The following is an 8,410-nucleotide window of genomic DNA, read 5'->3' as shown; positions in this document are numbered from 1 at the left end:
GATGGCTGTGAGCCCAGTCACGGTGGGAATTAAAGCTAAGACGATACACTGGGGTGGAGGTACAAAGCCAACTTTATCTCACCCACCCAACTTCTCTCTGTCTTCTCTATAATTACTTCCATAGATGCAAGCTTCTATATAGTTTAGGTACTTTTTATGCCTGCAGGTTTCTGCGCACAAATACAGTGGTACCTTGGTTCTCGAACGGCTTAGTTGTCAAACAAATCGGCTCCCGAATGCCGCAAACCTGGAAGTGTTCCAGTTTGTGAATGTTTTTCAGGAGCTGAAGTCTGACGCAGCTTCTGCTTAAGTGCAGGAAGCTCCTGCAGTCAATTGGAAGCCACGCCTTGGTTTTCAAAAGGTTTCAGGAGTCAAACGGACTTCCAGAATGGATTAAGTTCGAGAACCAAGGTACCACTGTATGGACTGTAACACCAATGATGGCTGTCATGTATGAATGGGTAACCACAGGCCAGACATCATATGGAGAACATGCATGCCACTTCCATAAAGGTATAAGCACACATCCTAAGGAAAGCTTGGTCAGTAGAAATTGTGTTGTTGTTTTTTGTTTTGATCATAAGACATCATAGTCCTGTGCTGCCAGTCAGAGCAGAGCTCAGTGGAGAAAGAAGCCAGCCAACCAGCCAGGGCTCAGGGGGGTACTTGCCTGGAAGCAGAGTCCATATACAAGGTTCAGTCCAGTCCTAAGGTCAGAAATATCTCGGTTCACATAGTCAGACGATCCAGGGGTCAAGAAAGCTGAGGGTCCAAGGTCACGAGAAGCAGCAAGTTCTGGCCAGGAACGACAAATGTTGTTTCCAGCAACTGACTGAGGCTGGAAACCCTGCTTTAGAGACCCAGCTGGTTCTCATCAGCAGCAAGAAGGCTGACCAGCAGCAGGTGGAGTCACTTTGTCTTTTGCTCCTTCAGGCTGCTGCTCAGCAGGTGAAGCCGGCTCCTGGCCCATGACATAAGATCAGATCAAGGGCTTACCTAGTCAACATCCTATTCTCACATCAGCCAACCAGATGCCTATGGGAAGCCCACAAGCAGGACATGAACAAAATAGCATCCTTCTTGTGATGATTCACCACAATTGGTATTCAGATGTCGATTACTACCTCTGATACTGAGGTCCCTAAATGTTCCTGGCGTAACTGAAGAAAGCAAGGTGGGGAGTTTTGTTTGTGTGTTTTTACTTTTTTCCTTTAAAATCAGAACTGGAACCTAAGATTGTGACCCACATTGCCTCCTGCAGAAGTGGGTGTCATAGTTTAACTATGCACTGCATGTAGAAGTACTGGTACTTGCTTTTGTCTGTCCGGAGTCTTCCAATGTTTAGCTTCATTGGATATCCATAAGTTTTAGTGCTATGAGATAAGGAGAAAAACTTTTTTCCATGCCATGCATGATTTTATAAACGTCTACCATGTTACCTCTCAATTGCCTTTTCTATAAATAAAAAGTACCAAATACTGCAACCTTTCTTCATAGAGGAGTCTTTCCATCCTCTTGATCATTTTGGCTGCCCTTTTCTGAACTGTTTCCAACTTACAATATACTTTTTGATGTGAGGAGACCAGAACTGTACACAGTATTTTCTCTGTAAGTTGGCTTGAGAGGCCACAGGCTAAATCCGCTTGTTTCTGCAGAGGCAGGAAACAGAATTTGTTTTTTGAGAGGAAGTTGTCACTCTCGTCCTGCCACCTATTCCAGAGAAAAGGGTTTTCCCAGATGTTTGAAGGGAGCAGAAGACAGAGCCTTTTGAACTAGAGAAAGCGCCCAGATTGTACTCTCCAGATCTTGTTAGACTCCAACTCTCCTTTGTACCAGTCAATAGTGGTCATCTAGGCTGCCAAGGTCTGCACTTCTACCTCAGTTCTCCCCTTTTGACAAGCAGCCGAGCCTTTGTCAGGCTAAATTAATTTTGTTGCTTTGATGATTTGGCTGTTGCAGTTCGTCCTCTTGTCAGTTATGGTATAGTCCTTTTGCTTAGTTTTAAATGTTGTGCACAGACTTGAAGGTAACTGATAGAAAGGCGGAGTGCAAATGTTTTTAATCAGTAGTTAAAGCAACTTCCCATTCCTAATTAAGAACTGCCAGCAAAGTGAGGAATGTTTTCTGCCTCAATTTTGCAGCTAGTGTGGAAGGGTGTATACACACACACTCACACACACGTCACTATTCAGTCAAGGTGCTTAGAGCTGTTTACAAGTTCAAGTGTGGAAAGCAATTTAATTACACTTAAAAGAAAGTTACTGCAGAGCAGAATAAAATGCCAACATAAAGGCAATATGTACAGATTAAAACAAAAAGGTTTAAAAATAAATCAAAAAGGGTTGCATGAAGAAAAAGGTAAAGAGTATTAAAGGCACGTGCAAAAATGTACACATTGTGCCCTTTATTTTAGTTTCAGTTGTAATTGTAAAGGTAAATCGTTCATATGCTGATTTTGTCTGTCAATCATTGTTCTCAACACATGAATTCACTAATGTAAGTAAATGCTTTCGTACGGCATGGTAATGACCTCTCTGAAGGAGCAGGTTCATAGCCTGGGAGTGCTCCTGGACCCATCTCTATCACTAAAGGCCCACGTGACCCCCGTGGCTAAGAGTGCCCTTTATCAGCTTTTTAGTAGGACAGCTATTGTCGTTTCTGGGTTGGGAAAAAACTGACCACTGTCATCCATGTGCTGGCAACCTCCAGACTGGATTAGCGCAATGTGCTCTATGTGGGGCTAACTTTGAGGCTGATCTGGAAGCTGCAGCTAGTGCAACACGTAGAGGCTCGACTACTCATTGGGGCACAATATCACATTATGCTGCTGCTGCTGAAGGAATCACACTGGTTGCCAGCCAGCTTGGTTTAAAGTGCTGGCATTGGTGCACAAAGTCCTAAACGACATGGGACCAGGATATCTAAGAAATCGCTACATACCCTTCATACCCAAACTAATCACTGTGGGCATCCACAGGCATCCTTTAGCATCCAGAGATTCCTCTTTCAACAAGCTTTCTAAAATCCTTATCCTTATGCATGTGTTTGTTGTTGTCTTTTAAATTGTTTTTATATGTATGGTTCTTGTTTTAAAATATTTATTACATGCAAGTGTTTTTATACATGTAACTTTTGTATATGCCATATCACTTTGAGATGCTTCATGAGAAGCAATACATAAATAATATTTACAAACTGGTTTATTGAGCATATGGGCAGGCTGGGTGAATCCACACACATTTACTGTAGTAGCTGTGCCATCCGTTTTCATTGCTCTGGGGCTGTAACTAAAGTCACAATTCTGCATGTGGTAAAAGCAATGACAAGGCCAGCTCACCCTATACCAAACCCTGCATTTCGGCACTTGCAGATTGGCAGTAAGTTATCCAAGGAAGCCAGGGAATGAGGTTTTAGGGAAGAACTGTGCCTCACTGGTAGAGCACTTGTTCTGCTTGCAAAAGGTTCAATCCTCGGCATCTCCAGGTAAAGTTAGCAGAGGGCCATGTCTGAAACCCTGGCAAGCCATTGGCAGTAAATGTAGACAATCTTGAGCTAGATGGGCCAGTAAAGTGACTCAGTATAAGGCAGATTCCCATGTTCCTATAGAGTGAAATGGTCCCCTCAGGTTGGGTGCCAATCAGGCACCAGTAGATGCACTTGAGCAGCTCTTACACACTTACAGTATAGTACGCTGACACAACATCCCAAGTTTATTATGGGAGAGGGAGGACTATTTGGATTTTCCACCACAGGAAGCAAATCATCTTGACTTAGTCCTGGATGGTGAAGTCACAACAAGGCAACCATGGAGAAAGTTCTGGACGTGTGGTAGAATTTGAGGGACTTATCTGTGCTTCTCTGGAACAGATTCAGGGTGCAGCTCTTAGGGAGAGCATGAAACTCTGGAACACACAGCAAACCTTTGCAAGCCACGGTACTTTGTGCAAAAATGCCTGGGGCTCTGCAGTGCCAGCCACATGTGCTCCTATTAATGTTTCCATTGCTTTGGGTTGCACTCCTATCTTTCCCCATCACTGCATCTGCAGCGTGTATCCATGGTTCTGAGATCACATGCAGGGATGGGTTAAAGTAGTTGAAGGCTGTTGGATTCTAGCGGAGTTACTGACTTCTTAGCTACAGACTGCACAGCGAACAGAGAACGTAGAAACAAGCGATTCAAACAGAAGAAATAGAGGAGAGCGAGAGAGACCCTGGAGGGAAAGAATGAATGGAACAGCAGGAGTGTAAAAAAAGACGAGAGAAATAAGAAACAAAGGCGAAGCTAGAAAGAAGTATTGTTTCAAGAGCCGGTGGTTAAGCTGCAAATCTAAGGGTGGGAACACTGCACAGAATGGCATGTTAAAATCAGAAAAGTCCAGAAACAAAGAAGAGCAAAGAAGCAGGTTGAGAAACCAGTGAAGAAAGTTGGAGAAAGACCAAGATCAGAGAAAACTGTACCGGGCTACTTGGAAATCATACACATACAAAATGGACCAAGAGAGGGAACAGTTTCAGGGGATGTAACTCAAAGTGGATGGGATGCAGGCATTTCCCTCTTTTTTCCTTTCCCCTGATAACTGGATTTGCAGAATTCAGATGGGAATAAGCTGACCATACACCAGGTAAGAGATCATTAGTAGATGTTGTGTATTAAAATATTCGATTTAAGTTGGAGCTAATGCATTTTCTGTGCCTCATTGTGTTTGCATATAACGGGGGATATCTGTATCTGTATCTTTGTCAATGCAGGCACATACACAATTTACTTTTGGCTGCAATCCTGTGCACAGGCTGCTTCATCCCAGCGAAGGCTTACCTGTGGGTTGTAATCTATGAAAGCTCATGTTACAACAAATCTGCTAGTCTTTAAAATGCCACAAGACTCTGAACTGTTTTTATTTATAACATTTACTCATTTTGCTCTAGAACATTTGCTTGCATAACTTCGTGGGTACTCTTGTATGGTAAATTGGGCTTAAGAGCATGTTTTCTTAACTAACTTCATGAGTACCAGTTCTCCATCTCTCTTACCCTATAAGTGGTCTATCTGGGCAGCTCTTCTTCACTGTTGTTTTCAAGCTGTTTTTCAAACTGGTCTTTTCTGAGGGTTCTCAAATCAGATGAATTTGGAGTGAGGTCTTTGAGGGGATTCGCAGCCTGCCCTCAGGATTCTGGAGGAGTGGAGGAGAAACCCCAATTTTCTCAGAAAGTGCATGCCAAAGTTTTTTTCTGGGACAATAACTGCCATGAGCATCTCCCTCCGCCTCTCTGTCTCCCCGCATGCCTTCATTGCATAGCCAGACAGCCACAGTTTATATTGATACCACTCATCTCCTTGTTGTGTCCTGTCAAGGTCACTCACTGATTGACTATTAAGCTGATCTTAGCGGCAGAACTGAATCTCAGATCTCAGCTACAGAAAGTACCGGTAGCCTCAAACTACAGCAGTTATGTAAAGGAGCTCAAACTAATTGCTGATGAATTTTTTTGCAGGCGATTGGAGATGTATGTGTTAGAGAAGACATGGGGTATCTGTCTGCTTATTTCACCACTTTTAACAAGTCTATGAAAGGCAGGCTCTTGAGTACTTTGTTCAAGGCAGATAGTGCAAACAGATGCCACCGCTGCTCCCGACTCCACAGCAACATTAGTGTACAACTAATGTTCCACCAAGTTATGCTGCAGCTCTTATTGCTCAGTTCCGCCATGCTGGGCTTATGCCCCTGGGAAATCACACCTTGTAAGCAGCTGCCACCTCTCAGGCTTCCCTTCTTGCAAACAGTAAGGACAGCATCTTCATTGTTGGGCTGGCTGCACAGAAGAACTGCCTGCGCAGGAGAGGCCAGACATAGCATCTAGGGCCCACTGTATTAAAGGCCCCTTGTATACACAAGTTTCCTACATAAATATCACTTACTTGTAGGGGAAACAGTGTGTAAGCCATCTCCACATGCACACCATTGTGCATGTATTTATTTTGCTTTGTGTGCATGTGATGGAAGCCTTGATCAATGATAGAATCCTCTCATTCTTCGGATTCAGTGCTTTAAAACTAATGAGGGATCTCAGAGAATAACCATTCATGCCTTGCTAAAAGCTAATACAGTGAGGCATGGTGATTCTCTGTGTAAACCCCAACTGATATTTTGCCGCAGACGTTGTTGTTGTTGTTTGTTTCTACCACTACTACTACTACTTGTGGATGACAACCTGATCACTCTTAACTTGCACTTCAGACAAATAAGAGACTATCCTGGACTTGAGAGGGAACAGTGTCAGCTTCCACATAGCTTGTAGGGACCAGATGACCAACATGCTGTACCTCAGTTCATAAATAAATTTAGTTACAATCTCAGTGTATCTGAAGTTCCTATGTTAGACATGGCATGGTTAAGTTTTATCCATTTCCATTCCATTAAGGAAATGTATGGACTAGATTGTAATGGCATATATTTGGAACTATCAATGACTGGCAAGTTTAACAATGAAGTGCTAGTTAGAAATAATGGGTTTTGCATATATAGGACTGTACTGAGAGAGTGCTTCATAGACAGGACCCTTTTAATACAGACTTATTGATCACAAAGGTCGATTTAGGAATCAGCTACACCTTGGGGCTTTTTATGGGGCCAAATGTTGGACACATTTGATAGCAGAGTAATGATGACAGTGCAATTGCTTGTATTAAATTATTTGGCCTTCTTGGCAGATGCTCCCAGACTTTGGAAGTCCCTCCCTAGAGAAGTTAGACTGGCTCCCTCCTTTTTATCAGGAGGGTGGTCCTTTTTTTTTTTTTTACCAGCCAGTGAGTTTCTTGTTCCAACAGGCCTGGAAAGGGCTGGAGCCATGCTGCTTTTTTCCTTGTAATTGTTTGCACTGTGTCACATATAAGATAGATGGGTGCACATATACTTTGAGACCGTCTCTTGAAATCCCATTGGTTAACTTTTGGCCGCAGAACTCAGAATGGATTGTGCCATTGCCCTGACAAATTGGGTAGCAATTCATGGAAAGTGGATAGCTGCCTTCACTGTGCATTAAATTTAGTGTCTGATGCAGTCAGGTGACAGAACTGGGACCAACAGTTTTATGTGCTACAAGATACCACCAGATATGCCTTCTTATTATCCTGGCCATGGTCATGCACAATCCTTGGGCTCAGTTTGACCAGAAAGTGGCAGAGCCCAACTAACTGATTCCCTATTCAGTGTGGACTGTGAGTAGGACCATTTCAAGTCCAGCATGGCTGGAGTCAGGCATCAAACCCTACCCCACCCATACTGTACCACTGAAAATAAGTTTTCAGAATAGAGTGGGATTTATTTTTGAATAAACATTCATACAATTGTGCTACTGTCCATTTTTCTCCCAGTGGACTTCACTTCCAACTTTATATCTCCCAGCAGACTTTACAGTGACAGGGTGCCACTCAGATTAAAATGGCAATAAAAAGAATTTAGATCAGAAGGTCAGCAGTTCAAATCCCTTTGACGGGGTGAGCTCCCGTTGCTCAGTCCCTGCTCCTGCCAACCTAGCAGTTCAAAAGCATGTCAAAGTGCAAGTAGATAAATAGGTATCGCTCCAGCAGGAAGGTAAACGGCGTTTCCGTGTGCTGCTCTGGTTCACCAGAAGCGGCTTAGTCATGCTAGCCACATGACCCGGAAAAACTGTCTGCTGACAAACGTCGGCTCCCTCAGCCAGTAAAGCAAGATGAGCGCCGCAACCCCAGAGCCGTCCGCAACTGTACCTAACGGTCAGGGGTCCCTTTACCTTTACCTGCTCTCACTGCAGTGCTTTAAATCTAGGGTGACCATGTGCCCTACTCTACAGAGGACAGCCATCTATTTTCAAGGAGCTGTATGTCTGAAGGACTTTGAAGGTCCAATCCTGTTTTTAAGACAAAGGATGCTAAGAAGGGGAAAGGCTTTGCTGTTGCCCATCTGCATTGAGCATCTAGACAGCAGAATGAGCAGGCCTGTCACGCAGGTCGTCTGTTGAGTCTTCCCTGCTATGGAGAGATGTGCGGAATTTCTGTTAAAATTACAGTAATTCTTTCTGAATGCATTTATAGATACAAATTAGTACGTGCACGTTATGCAAAACTGTGTTGCCATGTACTCGTTTTGGCGATGCATAAATGGCTACCCTATTTAAATCAGCACACACACATATACACTACCTTGTAATAATTCATGGTAGACCCAGTTCTTCAGAGGCCTGCTGTCATTTCATGGAACTTAGAAAGGGAGAATTTGATTTGCCCTCCGAAGGGCCACAGAACAGTGTTGAGCTGCTTCTGTAAGGTTGGGGGGTGTTATTTAGTGAGGATTATACTCACCCAACCACCATTTCAGATCACTTATGAGTATTCCTAGGATTATTTGTATTTCTGGACAACTTGCAGGTTCCA

The 8,410-nt window shown here is 43.5% G+C and overlaps 1 protein-coding gene across 2 annotated transcripts in view; it reads left to right on the top strand.

Annotated features, from left to right (window-relative positions):
- The first annotated feature begins 1,024 nt into the window (after positions 1 to 1,024).
- KCNJ4 (potassium inwardly rectifying channel subfamily J member 4) overlaps positions 1,025 to 8,410 on the top strand; it is a 29,079-nt gene continuing 21,693 nt past the window's right edge. Inside the window, exon 1 of one of the 2 annotated variants that reach the window (XM_033163031.1) lies at positions 1,025 to 1,174. The gene's annotated coding sequence lies outside the window, so the exon portion shown is untranslated. Of the gene's footprint in view, positions 1,175 to 4,053; positions 4,623 to 8,410 lie in introns of those variants that run through there. The other variant, XM_033163030.1, reaches the window with a different exon arrangement.

This window comes from Lacerta agilis, chromosome 10 (assembly GCF_009819535.1).
Source record: "Lacerta agilis isolate rLacAgi1 chromosome 10, rLacAgi1.pri, whole genome shotgun sequence".
In the NCBI taxonomy this organism is placed as follows: Eukaryota; Metazoa; Chordata; class Lepidosauria; order Squamata; family Lacertidae; genus Lacerta; species Lacerta agilis.
This window is presented reverse-complemented; position numbering and strand designations above follow the sequence as displayed.